This window comes from Miscanthus floridulus, chromosome 2 (assembly GCF_019320115.1).
Source record: "Miscanthus floridulus cultivar M001 chromosome 2, ASM1932011v1, whole genome shotgun sequence".
In the NCBI taxonomy this organism is placed as follows: Eukaryota; Viridiplantae; Streptophyta; class Magnoliopsida; order Poales; family Poaceae; genus Miscanthus; species Miscanthus floridulus.
Genome location: NC_089581.1, coordinates 88,610,601 through 88,628,173, shown reverse-complemented (window position 1 = coordinate 88,628,173; position 17,573 = coordinate 88,610,601).

Below are 17,573 nucleotides of genomic sequence, written 5' to 3'. Positions count from 1 at the left end.
CACCTATGACTACCATCAAGTGCATCGAAAATGATTTATGAGCCTATCCGTATGGCGCAAATCATACAACAATCTTGCACCGACACTAACACTGTCTCCAAATGGAACAAAACAAGATTCGACATGACACACATCCCCTAGGAGTCTCATCGGGTGCGTCCAAAATGATTTCCAACCGTATGGTATGTTTGGCGCAAACCGTGCACCTATCTTGCGCCAAGATTAGCAATATCTCGTAATGGACCCAAACAAGCTTCCACTTGAGCCACACCACCTAGGAGTACCATCGAGTGCATAAAAAATGACGTCTGAGCCTATGGTTTTATTGGCGCAAACCGTGCACCTATGTTCCGTCAAGACTAGCACTATCTTCAATTGGACCGAAATGAGGTTCCACTTGAGCCTCATTACCTAGGAGTACCATCAGGTGCATCAAAAATGATTTCTGAGCCTATGGTATGTTTGGCGCAAATCGTACAACAATCTTGCACCGAGACTAACACTATCTCCAAATAGAACAAAACAAGATTCGACATGACCCACGTCCCCTAGGAGTCTCATCGGGTGCGTCCAAAATGATTTCCAAGCCTATGGTATGTTAGGCGCAAACCGTGCACCTATCTTGCGCCAAGATTAGCAATATCTCCAAATGGACCCAAACAAGCTTCCACTTGAGCCACATCACCTAGGAGTACCATCGAGTGTGTCAAAAATGGCATCTATGCCTCTGGTATGTTTGGTGCAAACCGTGCACCTATCTTCCGTCAAGACTAGCACTATCTTCAATTGGATGGAAACAAGGTTCCACTTGAGCCTTGTTACCTAGGAGTACCATCAGGTGCATCGAAAATGATTTCTGAGCCTATGGTAAGTTTGGCACAAATCGTACAACAATCTTGCACCGACAGTAACACTGTGTCCAAATAGAACAGAACAAGATTCGACATGACCCACGTCCACTAGGAGTCTGATCGGGTGCATCCAAAATGATTTCCAAGCCTATGGTACGTTTGGCGCAAACCATGCACCTATCTTGCGCCAAGATTAGCACTATCTCCAAATGGACCCAAACAAGCTTCCACTTGAGCCACATCACCTAGGAGTACCATCGAGTGCATCAAAAATGACGTCTCAGCCTATGGTATGTTTGGCGCACACCGTGCACCTATCTTGCACCGACACTAACACTGTCTCCACGTGGACCAAAACGAGATTCCACATGACACACATCACCAAAGAGTTCGATCGGTTGCATCCAAAATGATTTCTGAGCTTATGGTCTGTTCGGCGCAAACCTACCTATCATGCGTCAAGATTAGCACTATCTCCAAATGGACCGAAACAAGCTTCCACTTGAGCCTCGTCACCTTGGAGTACCATTGGGTGCGTCCAAAACGATTTCAGAGCCTATGGTATGTTTGGCATAAACCATGCACCTATCCTACATCAAGATTAGAACTATCTCCAAATGAACCCAAACAAGCTTCCACTTGACCCTCATCAACTAGGAGTACCATCGGGTGCGTCGAAAACGATTTCTAAGACTATGGTATGTTTGGCGCAAACCGTACACCAATCTTGCACCAACACTAACACTGTCTCCAAATAGACCGAAACAAGATTCCACATGACCCACGTCCCCTAGGAGTCTCATCGGGTGCGTCCAAAATGATTTCCATGCCTATGGAATGTTTGGCACAAACCGTGCACCTATCTTGCGCCAAGATTAGCACTATCTCCAAATGGACCCAAACAACCTTCCACTTGAGCCTCATCACCTAGGAGTACCATGGGTGCATCGAAAATGATTTCTGAGCCTATGGTATGTTTGGCACAAACTGTGCACCTATCTTGCACCGACACTAACACTGTCTCCAATCGGACCAACATGAGATTCCACATGACAGACAACACCTAGGAGTTCCATCAGCTGCATCCAAAATGATTTATTAGCTTATGGTCCGTTCGGCGCAAACCGTGCACCTATCTTGCGTCAAGATGAGCACTATCTCTAAATGGACCAACACATGCTTCCACTAGAGCCTCGTCACCTAGGAGTACCATTGGGTGCGTCCAAAACGATTTTAGAGCCTATGGGATGTTTGGCGCAAACCATGCACCTATCTTGCACCGACACTAACACTGTCTCCAAATGGACCAAAACAAGATTCCACATGACCCACGTCACCTATGAGTACCATCAAGTGCAACGAAAATGATTTATGAGCCTATCCATTTGGCGCAAATCATACAACAATCTTGCACCGACACTAACACTGTCTCCAAATAGAACAAAACCAGATTTGACATGACACACATCCCCTAGGAGTCTCATCGGGTGCGTCCAAAATGATTTCCAAGCCTATGGTATGTTTGACGCAAACCGTGCACCTATCTTGCGCCAAGATTAGCAATATCTCCAAATGGACCCAAACAAGCTTCCACTTGAGCCACACCACCTAGGAGTACCATCGAGTGCGTCAAAAATGACGTCTGAGCCTATGGTATGTTTGGCGCAAACCGTGCACCTATGTTCCGTCAAGACTAGCACTATCTCCAATTGGACCGAAACGAGGTTCCACTTGAGCCTCGTTACCTAGGAGCACCATTAGGTGCATCGAAAATGATTTCTGAGCCTATGGTATGTTTGGCACAAATCGTACAACAATCTTGCACTGACACTAACACTGTGTCCAAATAGAACAGAACAAGATTCGACATGACCCACGTCCACAAGGAGTCTCATCGGGTGCGTCCAAAATGATTTCCAAGCCTATTGTATGTTTGGCGCAAACCGTGCACCTATCTTGCACCAAGATTAGCACTATCTCCAAATGGACCCAAACAAGCTTCCACTTGAGCCACATCACCTAGGAGTACCATCGAGTGCATCAAAAATGACGTCTGAGCCTATGGTATGTTTGGCGCACACCGTGCACCTATCTTGCACCGACACTAACACTGTCTCCAAATGGACCAAAACGAGATTCCACATGACACACGTCACCAAAGAGTTCCATCGGTTGCATCCAAAATGATTTCTGAGCTTATGGTCTATTCAGCGCAAACCTACCTATCTTGCGTCAAGATTAGCACTATCTCCAAATGCACCGAAACAAGCTTCCACTTGAGCCTCGTCACCTTGGAGTACCATTGGGTGCGTCCAAAATGATTTCAGAGCCTATGGTATGTTTGGCGTAAACCGTGCACCTATCCTACGTCAAGATTAGAACTATCTCCAAATGGACCCAAACAAGCTTCCACTTGACCCTCATCAACTAGGAGTACCATCGGGTGTGTCGAAAATGATTTCTAAGCCTATGGTATGTTTGGCGCAAACCGTACACCAATCTTGCACCAACAATAACACTATCTCCAAATAGACCGAAACAAGATTCCACATGACCCATGTCCCCTAGGAGTCTCATCGGGTGTGTCCAAAATGATTTCCATGCCTATGGAATGTTCGGCACAAACCGTGCACCTATCTTGCGCCAAGATTAGCACTATCTCCAAATGGACCCAGACAACCTTCCACTTGAGCCTCATCACCTAGGAGTATCATGGGTGCATCGAAAATGATTTCTGAGCCTATGGTATGTTTGGCGCAAACCTTGCACCTATCTTGCACTGACACTAACACTGTCTCCAATCGGACCAAAATGAGATTCCACATGACAGACATCACCTAGGAGTTCCATCGGTTGCATCCAAAATGATTTCTAAGCTTATGGTCCGTTCAGCGCAAACCGTGCACCTATCTTGTGTCAAGATGAGCACTATCTCTAAATGGATCGAAACAAGCTTCCACTTGAGCCTCGTCACCTAGGAGTACCATTGGGTGCGTCCAAAATGATTTTAGAGCCTACAGTATGTTTGGCGCAAACCGCGCACCTATTTTGCACTGACACTAACACTGTCTCCAAATGGACCAAAACTAGATTCCACATGACCCACGTCACCTATGAGTACCATCAAGTGCATCGAAAATGATTTATGAGCCTATCCGTTTGGCGCAAATCGTACAACAATCTTGCACCGACACTAACACTATCTCCAAATAGAACAAAACAAGATTCGACATGAACCACATCTACTAGGAGTCTCATCGGGTGCGTCCAAAATGATTTCCAAGCCTATGGTAAGTTTGGTGCAAACCGTGCACCTATCTTGCGCCAAGATTAGCACTATCTCCAAATGGACCCAAACAAGCTTCCACTTGAGCCACATCACCTAGGAGTACCATCGAGTGCATCAAAAATGACGTCTGAGCCTATGGTATGTTTGGCGCACACCGTGCACCTATCTTGCACCGACACTAACACTGTCTCCAAACGGACCAAAACGAGATTCCACATGACAAACGTCACCAAAGAGTTCCATCGGTTGCATCCAAAACAATTTATGAGCTTATTGTCTGTTCGGCGCAAACCTACCTATCTTGCGTCAAGATTAGCACTATCTCCAAATGGACCGAAACAAGCTTCCACTTGAGCCTCATCACCCTAGAGTACCATTGGGTGCATCCAAAATTATTTTAGAGCCTATGGTATGTTTGGCATAAACCGTGTGCCTATCCTATGTCAAGATTAGAACTATCTCCAAATGGACCCAAACAAGCTTCCACTTGACCCTCATCACCTAGGAGTACCATCGGGTGCGTCGAAAATGATTTCTAAGCCTATGGTATGTTTGGCGCAAACCGTACACCAATCTTGCACCAACACTAACACTGTCTCCAAATAGACCGAAACAAGATTCCACATGACCCACGTCCCCTAGGAGTCTCATCGGTTGCGTCCAAAATGATTTCCATGCCTATGGAATGTTCAGCACAAACCGTGCACCTATCTTGCGCCAAGATTAGCACTATCTCCAAATGGACCCAAACAACCTTCCACTTGAGCCTCATCACCTAGGAGTAACATGGGTGCATCGAAAATGATTTCTGAGCCTATGGTATGTTTGGCGTAAACCGTGCACCTATCTTGCACTGACACTAACACTGTCTCCAATCGGACCAAAACAAGATTCCACATGACAGATATCACCTAGGAGTTCCATCGGTTGCATCCAAAATGATTTCTAAGCTTATGGTCCGTTCGGCGCAAACCGTGCACTTATCTTGTGTCAAAATGAGCACTATCTCTAAATGGATCGAAACAAGCTTCCACTTGAGCCTCATCACCTAGGAGTACCATTGGGTGCGTCCAAAATGATTTTAGAGCCTATGGTATGTTTGGCACAAACCGCGCACCTATCTTGCACCGACACTAACACTATCTCCAAATGGACCAAAACTAGATTCCATATGACCCACGTCACCTATGAGTACCATCAAGTGCATCGAAAATGATTTATGAGCCTATCCGTTTGGCGCAAATCATACAACAATCTTGCACCGACACTAACACTGTCTCCAAATAGAACAAAACAAGATTCGACAGGACCCACATCCACTAGGAGTCTCATCGGGTGCGTCCAAAATGATTTCCAAGCCTATGGTACGTTTGGCGCAAATAGTGCACTATCTCCAAATGGACCCAAACAAGCTTCCACTTGAGCCACATCACCTAGGAGTACCATCGAGTGCATCAAAAATGATGTCTGAGCCTATGGTATGTTTGGCGCACACCGTGCACCTATGTTCTGTCAAGACTAGCACTATCTCCAATTGGACCGAAACAAGGTTCCACTTGAGCCTCGTTACCTAGGAGTACCATCAGGTGCATCGAAAATGATTTCTGAGCCTATGGTATGTTTGGCGCAAATCGTACAACAATCTTGCACCGAGACTAACACTGTCTCCAAATAGAACAAAACATGATTCGACATGACCCACGTCCCCTAGGAGTCTCATCGGGTGCGTCCAAAATGATTTCCAAGCCTATGGTAGGTTTGGCGCAAACCGTGCACCTATCTTGCGCCAAGATTAGCAATATCTCAAAATGGACCCAAATAAGCTTCCACTTGAGCCACATCACCTAGGAGTACCATCGAGTGCGTCAAAAATGACATCTATGCCTATGGTATGTTTGGCGCAAACCGTGCACCTATCTTCCATCAAGACTAGCACTATCTCCAATTGGACCAAAACGAGGTTCCACTTGAGCCTCGTTACCTAGGAGTACCATCAGGTGCATCGAAAATGATATCTGAGCCTATGGTAAGTTTGGCACAAATCGTACAACAATCTTGCACCGACACTAACACTGTGTCCAAATAGAACAAAACAAGATTCGACAGGACCCACGTCCACTAGGAGTCTCGTCGGGTGCGTCCAAAATGATTTCCAAGCCTATGGTACGTTTGGTGCAAACCGTGCACCTATCTTGCGCCAAGATTAGCACTATCTCCAAATGGACCCAAACAAGCTTTCACTTAAGCCACATCACCTAGGAGTACCATCAAGTGCATAAAAAATGATGTCTGAGCCTATGGTATGTTTGGCGCACACCGTGCACCTATCTTGCGCCGACACTAACACTGTCTCTAGACGGATCAAAACAAGATTCCACATGACACACGTCACCAAAGAGTTCCATTGGTTGCATCCAAAACGATTTCTGAGCTTATGGTCTGTTCGACGCAAACCTACCTATCTTGTGTCAAGATTAGCACTATCTCCAAATGGACCGAAACAAGCTTCCACTTGACCCTCATCAACAAGGAGTACCATCGGGTGCGTCGAAAACGATCTCAGAGCCTATGGTATGTTTGGCGCAAACCGTACACCAATCTTGCACCAACAATAACACTGTCTCCAAATAAACCAAAACAAGATTCCACATGACCCACGTCCCCTAGGAGTCTCATCGGGTGCGTCCAAAATGATTTCCATGCCTATGGAATGTTCGGCACAAACCGTGCACCTATCTTGCGCAAAGATTAGCACTATCTCCAAATGGACCCAAACAACCTTCCACTTGAGCCTCATCACCTAGGAGTACCATGGGTGCACCAAAAATGATTTCTGAGCCTTTGGTATGTTTGGCGCAAACCGTGCACCTATCTTGCACCGACACTAACACTGTCTCCAATTGGACCAAAACTAGATTCCACATGACAGACATCACCTAGGAGTTCCATCGGTTGCATCCAAAATGATTTCTAAGCTTATGGTCCATTCGGCGCAAACCGTGCACCTATCTTGCGTCAAGATGAGCACAATCTCTAAATGGACCGAAACAAGCTTCCACTTGAGCCTCGTCACCTAGGAGTACCATTGGGTGCGTCCAAAACGATTTTAGAGCCTATGGTATGTTTAGCGCAAACCACGCACCTATCTTGCACCGACACTAACACTGTGTCCAAATGGACCAAAACAAGATTCCACATGACCCACATCACCTATGAGTACCATCAAGTGCATCGAAAATGATTTATGAGCCTATCCGTTTGGCGCAAATCGTACAACAATCTTGCACCGACACTAACACTATCTCCAAATAGAACAAAACAAGATTCGACATGACACACATCCCCTAGGAGTCTCATTGGGTGCGTCCAAAATGATTTCCAAGCCTGTGGTATGTTTGGCGCAAACCATGCACCTATCTTGCGCCAAGATTAGCAATATCTCCAAATGGACCCGAACAAGCTTCCACTTGAGCCACATCACCTAGGAGTACCATCGAGTGCATCAAAAATGACGTCTGAGCCTATGGTATGTTTGGCGCAAACCATGCACCTATGTTCCATCAAGAATAGCACTATCTCCAATTGGACCGAAACGAGGTTCCACTTGAGCCTCGTTACCTAGGAGTACCATCAGGTGCATCAAAAATGATTTCTGAGCCTATGGTATGTCTGGCGCAAATCGTACAACAATCTTGCACCGAGACTAACACTGTCTCCAAATAGAACAAAACAAGATTCGACATCACCCACGTCCCCTAGGAGTCTCATCAGGTGCGTCCAAAATGATTTCCAAGCCTATGGTATGTTTGGCGCAAACCGTGCACCTATCTTGCGCCAAGATTAGCAATATCTCCAAATGGACCCAAACAAGCATCCACTTGAGCCACATCACCTAGGAGTACCATCGAGTGCGTAAAAAATGACGTCTATGCCTATTGTATGTTTGGCGCAAACCGTGCACCTATCTTCCGTCAAGACTAGCACTATCTCCAATTGGACCGAAATGAGGTTCCACTTGAGCCTCGTTACCTAGGAGTACCATCAGATGCATCAAAAATGATTTCTGAGCCTATGGTAAGTTTGGCACAAATCGTACAACAATCTTGCACCGACACTAACACTATGTCCAAATAGAACAATACAAGATTCGACATGACCCACGTCCACTAGGAGTCTCATCGGGTGCGTCCAAATTGATTTCCAAGCCTATGGTACACTTGTCGCAAACCGTGCACCTATCTTGCACCAAGATTAGCACTATCTCTAAATGGACCCAAACAAGCTTCCACTTGAGCCACATCACCTAGGAGTACCATCGAGTGCATCAAAAATGACATCGGAGCCTATGGTATGTTTGGCGCACACCGTGCACCTATCTTGCACCGACACTAACACTGTCTCCAAACAGACCAAAATGAGATTCCACATGACACACGTCACCAAAGAGTTCCATCGGTTGCATCCAAAACGATTTCTGAGGTTATGGTCTGTTCGGCGCAAACCTACCTATCTTGCGTCAAGATTAGCACTATCTCCAAATGGACTAAAACAAGCTTCCACTTGAGCCTCGTCACCTTGGAGTACCATTGGGTGTGTCCAAAATGATTTCAGAGCCTGTGGTATGTTTGGCATAAACCGTGTACCTATCCTACATCAAGATTAGAACTATCTCCAAATGGACCCAAACAAGCTTCCACTTGACCCTCATCAACTTGGAGTGCCATCGGGTGCGTCGAAAATGATCTAAGAGCTTATGGTCTGTTCGGCGCGAACCTACCTATCTTGTGTCAAGATTAGCACTATCTCCAAATGGACCGAAACAAGCTTCCACTTGACCCTCATCAACAAGGAGTACCATCGGGTGCATCGAAAACGATCTCAGAGCCTATGGTATGTTTGGCGCAAACCGTACACCAATCTTGCACCAACAATAACACTGTCTCCAAATAGACCAAAACAAGATTCCACATGACCCACGTCCCCTAGGAGTCTCATCGGGTGCGTCCAAAATGATTTCCATGCCTATGGAATGTTCGGCACAAACCGTGCACCTATCTTGCGCCAAGATTAGCACTATCTCCAAATGGACCCAAACAACCTTCCACTTGAGCCTCATCACCTAGGAGTACCTGGGTGCATCGAAAATGATTTCTAAGCCTATGGTATGTTTGGCGCAAACCATGCACCTATCTTGCACCGACACTAACACTGTCTCCAATCGGACCAAAACAAGATTCCACATGACAGACATCACCTAGGAGTTCCATCGGTTGCATCCAAAATGATTTCTAAGCTTATGGTCCATTTGGCGCAAACCGTGCACCTATCTTGCGTCAAGATGAGCACTATCTCTAAATGGACCGAAACAAGCTTCCACTTGAGCCTCGTCACCTAGGAGTACCATTGGGTGCGTCCAAAACGATTTTAGAGCCTATGGTATGTTTGGCGCAAACCGCGCACCTTTCTTGCACCGACACTAACACTGTCTCCAAATGGACCAAAACAAGATTCCACATGACCCACGTCACCTGTGAGTACCATCAGGTGCATCAAAAATGATTTATGAGCCTATCCGTTTGGCGCAAATCGTACAACAATCTTGCACCGACACTAACACTGTCTCCAAATAGAACAAAACAAGATTCGACATGACACACATCCCCTAGGAGTCTCATTGGGTGCGTCCAAAATGATTTCCAAGCCTATGGTCTGTTTGGCGCAAACCGTGCACCTATCTTGCGCCAAGATTAGCAATATCTCCAAATGGACCCAAACAAGCTTCCACTTGAGCCACATCACCTAGGAGTACCATCGAGTGCGTCAAAAATGATGTCTAAGCCTATGGTATGTTTGGCGCAAACCGTGCACCTATGTTCCGTCAAGACTAGCACTATCTCCAATTGGACCGAAACGAGGTTCCACTTGAGCCTCGTTACCTAGGAGTACCATCAGGTGCATCGAAAATGATTTCTGAGCCTATGGTATGTCTGGCACAAATCGTACAACAATCTTGCACCGAGACTAACATTGTCTCCAAATAGAACAAAACAAGATTCGACATCACCCACGTCCCCTAGTAGTCTCATCGGGTGCGTCCAAAATGATTTCCAAGCCTATGGTATGTTTGGCGCAAACCGTGCACCTATCTTGCGCCAAGATTAGCAATATCTCCAAATGGACCCAAACAAGCATCCACTTGAGCCACATCACCTAGGAGTACCATCGAGAGCGTAAAAAATGACGTCTATGCCTATGGTATGTTTGGCACAAACCGTGCACCTATCTTCCGTCAAGACTAGCACTATCTCCAATTGGACCGAAATGAGGTTCCACTTGAGCCTCGTTACCTAGGAGTACCATCAGGTGCATCGAAAATGATTTCTGAGTATATGGTAAGTTTGGCACAAATCATACAACAATCTTGCACCGACACTAACACTGTGTCCAAATAGAACAAAACAAGATTCGACATGACCCACGTCCACTAGGAGTCTCATCGGGTGCGTCCAAAATGATTTCCAAGCCTATGGTACGTTTGGCGCAAACCGTGCACCTATCTTGCGCCAAGATTAGCACTATCTCTAAATGGACCCAAACCAGCTTCCACTTGAGCCACATCACCTAGGAGTACCATCGATTGCATCAAAAATGATGTCTGAGCCTATGGTATGTTTGGCGCACACCGTGCACGTATCTTGCACCGACACTAACACTGTCTCCAAACGGACCAAAACAAGATTCCACATGACACACGTCACCAAAGAGTTCCATCGGTTGCATCCAAAACAATTTCTGAGCTTATGGTCTGTTCGGCGCAAACCTACCAATCTTGCGTCAAGATTAGCAATATCTCCAAATGGACCGAAACAAGCTTCCACTTGACCCTCATCAACTAGGAGTACCATCGGGTGCATCGAAAACGATTTCTAAGCCTATGATATGTTTGGCGCAAACCATACACCAATCTTGCACCAACAATAACATTGTCTCCAAATAGACCGAAACAAGATTCCACATGACCCACGTCCCCTAGGAGTCTCATAGGTGCATCCAAAATGAGTTCCATGCCTATGGAATGTTCGGCACAAACCGTATACCTATCTTGCGCCAAGATTAGGACCAACCTTCCACTTGAGCCTCATCACCTAGGAGTACCATGGGTGCATCAAAAATGATTTCTGAGCCTATGGTATGTTTGGCGCAAACCATGCACCTATCTTGCACCGACACTAACACTGTCTCCAATCAGACCAAAATGAGATTCCACTTGACAGACATCACCTAGGAGTTCCATCGGTTGCATCCAAAATGATTTCTGAGCTTATGGTCCGTTCGACGCAAACTGTGCACCTATCTTCCGTCAAGACTAGCACTATCTCCAATTGGACCGAAATGAGGTTCCACTTGAGCCTCGTTACCTAGGAGTACCATCAGGTGCATCGAAAATGATTTCTGAGCCTATGGTATGTTTCGCGCAAATCGTACAACAATCTTGCACCGACACTAACACTGTCTCCAAATAGAACAAAACAAGATTTGACATGACCCACGTCCCCTAGGAGTCTCATCGGGTGTGTCCAAAATGATTTCCAAGCCTATGGTACGTTTGGCGCAAACCGTGCACCAATCTTGCGCCAAGATTAGCACCATCTCCAAATGGACCCAAACAAGCTTCCACTTGAGCCACATCACCTAGGAGTACCATCGAGTGCGTCAAAAATGATGTCTGAGCCTATGGTATGTTTAGCGCAAACCGTGCACCTATCTTGCACCGACACTAACACTGTCTCCAAATAGAACAAACCATACACCAATCTTGCACCAACAATAACATTATCTCCAAATAGACCGAAACAAGATTCCACATGACCCACGTCCCCTAGGAGTCTCATAGGTGCATCCAAAATGATTTCCATGCCTATGGAATGTTCGGCACAAACCGTATACCTATCTTGCGCCAAGATTAGGACCAACCTTCCACTTGAGCCTCATCACCTAGGAGTACCATGGGTGCATCAAAAATGATTTCTGAGCCTATGGTATGTTTGGCGCAAACCATGCACCTATCTTGCACCGACACTAACACTGTCTCCAATCAGACCAAAATGAGATTCCACTTGACAGACATCACCTAGGAGTTCCATCGGTTGCATCCAAAATGATTTCTGAGCTTATGGTCCGTTCGACGCAAACTATGCACCTATCTTGCGTCAAGATTAGCAATATCTCCAAATGGACCGAAACAAGCTTCCACTTGACCCTCATCAACTAGGAGTACCATCGGGTGCATCGAAAATGATTTCTGAGCCTATGGTATGTTTGGCGCAAACCGTGCACCTATCTTGCACCGACACTAACACTGTCTCCAATCGGACCAAAACATGATTCCACATGATAGACATCACCTAGGAGTTCCATCGGCTGCATCCAAAATGATTTCTGAGCTTATGGTCCGTTCGGCGCAAACCGTGCACCTATCTTGCGTCAAGATGAGCACTATCTCTAAATGGACCGAAACAAGCTTCCACTTGAGCCTCGTCACCTAGGAGTACCATTGGGTGCGTCCAAAACGATTTTAGAGCCTATGGTATGTTTGGCGCAAACTGCGCACCTTTCTTGCACCGACACTAACACTGTCTCCAAATGGACCAAAACAAGATTCCACATGACCCACGTCACCTGTGAGTACCATCAGGTGCATCAAAAATGATTTATGAGCCTATCCGTTTGGCGCAAATCGTACAACAATCTTGCACCGACACTAACACTGTCTCCAAATAGAACAAAACAAGATTCGACATGACACACATCCCCTAGGAGTCTCATTGGGTGCGTCCAAAATGATTTCAAAGCCTATGGTATGTTTGGCGCAAACCGTGCACCTATCTTGCCCCAAGATTAGCAATATCTCCAAATGGACCCAAACAAGCTTCCACTTGAGCCACATCACCTAGGAGTACCATCGAGTGCGTCAAAAATGATGTCTGAGCCTATGGTATGTTTGGCGCAAACCGTGCACCTATGTTCCGTCAAGACTAGCACTATCTCCAATTGGACCGAAACGAGGTTCCACTTGAGCCTCGTTACCTAGGAGTACCATCAGGTGCATCGAAAATGATTTCTGAGCCTATGGTATGTCTGGCGCAAATCGTGCAACAATCTTGCACCGAGACTAACACTGTCTCCAAATAGAACAAAACAAGATTCGACATCACCCACGTCCCCTAGGAGTCTCATCGGGTGCGTCCAAAATGATTTCCAAGCCTATGGTATGTTTGGCGCAAACCGTGCACCTATCTTGCGCCAAGATTAGCAATATCTCCAAATGGACCCAAACAAGCATCCACTTGAGCCACGTCACCTAGGAGTACCATCGAGAGCGTAAAAAATGACGTCTATGCCTATGGTATGTTTGGTGCACACCGTGCACGTATCTTGCACCGACACTAACACTGTCTCCAAACGGACCAAAACAAGATTCCACATGACACATGTCACCAAAGAGTTCCATCGGTTGCATCCAAAACAATTTCTGAGCTTATGGTCTGTTCGGCGCAAACCTACCTATCTTGCGTCAAGATTAGCAATATCTCCAAATGGACCGAAACAAGCTTCCACTTGACCCTCATCAACTAGGAGTACCATCGGGTGCATCGAAAACGATTTCTAAGCCTATGATATGTTTGGCGCAAACCATACACCAATCTTGCACCAACAATAACATTGTCTCCAAATAGACCGAAACAAGATTCCACATGACCCACGTCCCCTAGGAGTCTCATAGGTGCATCCAAAATGATTTCCATGCCTATGGAATGTTCGGCACAAACCGTATACCTATCTTGCGCCAAGATTAGGACCAACCTTCCACTTGAGCCTCATCACCTAGGAGTACCATGGGTGCATCGAAAATGATTTCTGAGCCTATGGTATGTTTGGCGCAAACCATGCACCTATCTTGCACCGACACTAACACTGTCTCCAATCAGACCAAAATGAGATTCCACTTGACAGACATCACCTAGGAGTTCCATCGGTTGCATCCAAAATGATTTCTGAGCTTATGGTCCGTTCGACGCAAACTGTGCACCTATCTTGCGTCAAGATGAGCACTATCTCTAAATGGACTGAAACAAGCTTCCACTTGAGTCTCGTCACCTAGGAGTACCATTGGGTGTGTCCAAAACGACTTTAGAGCCTATGGTATGTTTGGTGCAACAATCTTGCACCGACACTAACACTGTCTCCAAATGGACCAAAACAAGATTCCACATGACCCACGTCACCGATGAGTACCATCAGGTGCATCGAAAATGATTTCTGAGCCTATGGTATGTTTCGCGCAAATCGTACAACAATCTTGCACCGACACTAACACTGTCTCCAAATAGAACAAAACAAGATTTGACATGACCCACGTCCCCTAGGAGTCTCATCGGGTGTGTCCAAAATGATTTCCAAGCCTATGGTACGTTTGGCGCAAACCGTGCACCAATCTTGCGCCAAGAATAGCACCATCTCCAAATGGACCCAAACAAGCTTCCACTTGAGCCACATCACCTAGGAGTACCATCGAGTGCGTCAAAAATGATGTCTGAGCCTATGGTATGTTTAGCGCAAACCGTGCACCTATCTTGCACCGACACTAACACTGTCTCCAAATAGAACAAAACAAGATTCGACATGACCCACGTCCCCTAGGAGTCTCATCGGGTGCGTCCAAAATAATTTCCAAGCCTATGGTCTGTTCGGCCCAACCGTGCACCTATCTTGCGCCAAGATTAGCAATATCTCCAAATGGACCCAAACAAGTTTCCACTTGAGCCACATCACCTAGGAGTACCATCGAGTGCGTCCAAAATGATGTCTGAGCCTATGGTATGTTTGGCGCAAACCGTGCACCTATGTTCCGTCAAGACTAGCACTATCTCCAATTGGACCGAAACAAGGTTCCACTTGAGCCTCGTTACCTAGGAGTACCATCAGGTGCATCGAAAATGATTTCTGAGCCTATGGTATGTCTGGCGCAAATCGTACAACAATCTTGCACCGAGACTAACATTGTCTCCAAATAGAACAAAACAAGATTCGACATCACCCACGTCCCCTAGTAGTCTCATCGGGTGCGTCCAAAATGATTTCCAAGCCTATGGTATGTTTGGCGCAAACCGTGCACCTATCTTGCGCCAAGATTAGCAATATCTCCAAATGGACCCAAACAAGCATCCACTTGAGCCACATCACCTAGGAGTACCATCGAGAGCGTAAAAAATGACGTCTATGCCTATGGTATGTTTGGCGCAAACCATGCACCTATCTTCCGTCAAGACTAGCACTATCTCCAATTGGACCGAAATGAGGTTCCACTTGAGCCTCGTTACCTAGGAGTACCATCAGGTGCATCGAAAATGATTTCTGAGCCTATGGTAAGTTTGGCACAAATCATACAACAATCTTGCACCGACACTAACACTGTGTCCAAATAGAACAAAACAAGATTCGACATGGCCCACGTCCACTAGGAGTCTCATCGGGTGCGTCCAAAATGATTTCCAAGCCTATGGTACGTTTGGCGCAAACCGTGCACCTATCTTGCGCCAAGATTAGCACTATCTCCAAATGGACCCAAACAAGCTTCCACTTGAGCCACATCACCTAGGAGTACCATCGATTGCATCAAAAATGACGTCTGAGCCTATGTTATGTTTGGCGCACACCGTGCACCTATCTTGCACCGACACTAACACTGTCTCCAAACGGACCAAAACGAGATTCCACATGACACACGTCACCAAAGAGTTCCATTGGTTGCATCCAAAACAATTTCTGAGCTTATGGTCTGTTCGGCGCAAACCTACCTATCTTGTGTCAAGATTAGCACTATCTCCAAATAGACCGAAACGAGCTTCCACTTGAGCCTCGTCACCTTGGTGTACCATTGGGTGCGTCCAAAATGATTTTAGAGCCAATGGTATGTTTGGCGTAAATCGTGCACCTATCCTACGTCAAGATTAGAACTATCTCCAAATGGAACCAAACAAGCTTCCACTTGACCCTCATCAACTAGGAGTACCATCGGGTGCGTCGAAAACGATTTCTAAGGCTATGGTATGTTTGGCGCAAACCGTACACCAATCTTGCACCAACAATAACACTATCTCCAAATAGACCGAAACAAGATTCCACATGACCCACGTCCCCTAGGAGTCTCATCGGGTGCGTCCAAAATGATTTCCATGCCTATGGAATGTTCGGCACAAACCGTGCACCTATCTTGCGCCAAGATTAGCACTATCTCCAAATGGACCCAAACAACCTTCCACTTGAGCCTCATCACCTAGGAAAACCATGGGTGCATCGAAAATGATTTCTGAGCCTATGGTATGTTTGGCACAAACCATGCACCTATCTTGCACCGACACTAACACTGTCTCCAATTGGACCAAAACATGATTCCACATGATAGACATCACCTAGGAGTTCCATCGGCTGCATCCAAAATGATTTCTGAGCTTATGGTCCGTTCGGCGCAAGCCGTGCACCTATCTTGCGTCAAGATGAGCACTCTCCCTAAATGGACCGAAACAAGCTTCCACTTGAGCCTCGTCACCTAGGAGTACCATTGGGTGCGTCCACAACGATTTTAGAGCCTATGGTATGTTTGGCGCAATCCGTGCACCTATCTTGCACCGACACTAACACTGTCTCCAAATGGACCAAAACAAGATTCCACATGACCCACGTCACCTATGAGTACCATCAAGTGCATCGAAAATGATTTATGAGCCTATCCGTTTGGCGCAAATCGTACAACAATCTTGCACCGACACTAACACTGTCTCCAAATAGAACAAAACAAGATTCGACATGACACACATCCCCTAGGAGTCTCATCGGGTGCGTCCAAAATGATTTCCAAGCCTATGGTATGTTTGGCGCAAACCGTGCACCTATCTTGCGCCAAGATTAGCAATATCTCCAAATGGAACCAAACAAGCTTCCACTTGAGCCACATCACCTAGGAGTACCATCGAGTGCGTCAAAAATGACATCTATGCCTATGGTATGTTTGGCGCAAAACGTGCACCTATCTTCCGTCAAGACTAGCACTATCTCCAATTGGACCGAAACGAGGTTCCACTTGAGCCTCTTACCTAGGAGTACCATCAGGTGCATCAAAAATGATTTCTGAGCCTATGGTAAGTTTGGCACAAATCGTACAACAATCTTGCACCGACACTAACACTGTGTCCAAATAGAACAAAACAAGATTCGACATGACCCACGTCCACAAGGAGTCTCATCGGGTGCGTCCAAAATGATTTCCAAGCCTATGGTACACTTGGCGCAAACCGACACTAACTCTTGCGCCAAGATTAGCACTATCTCTAAATGGACCCAAACAAGCTTCCACTTGAGCCACATCACCTAGG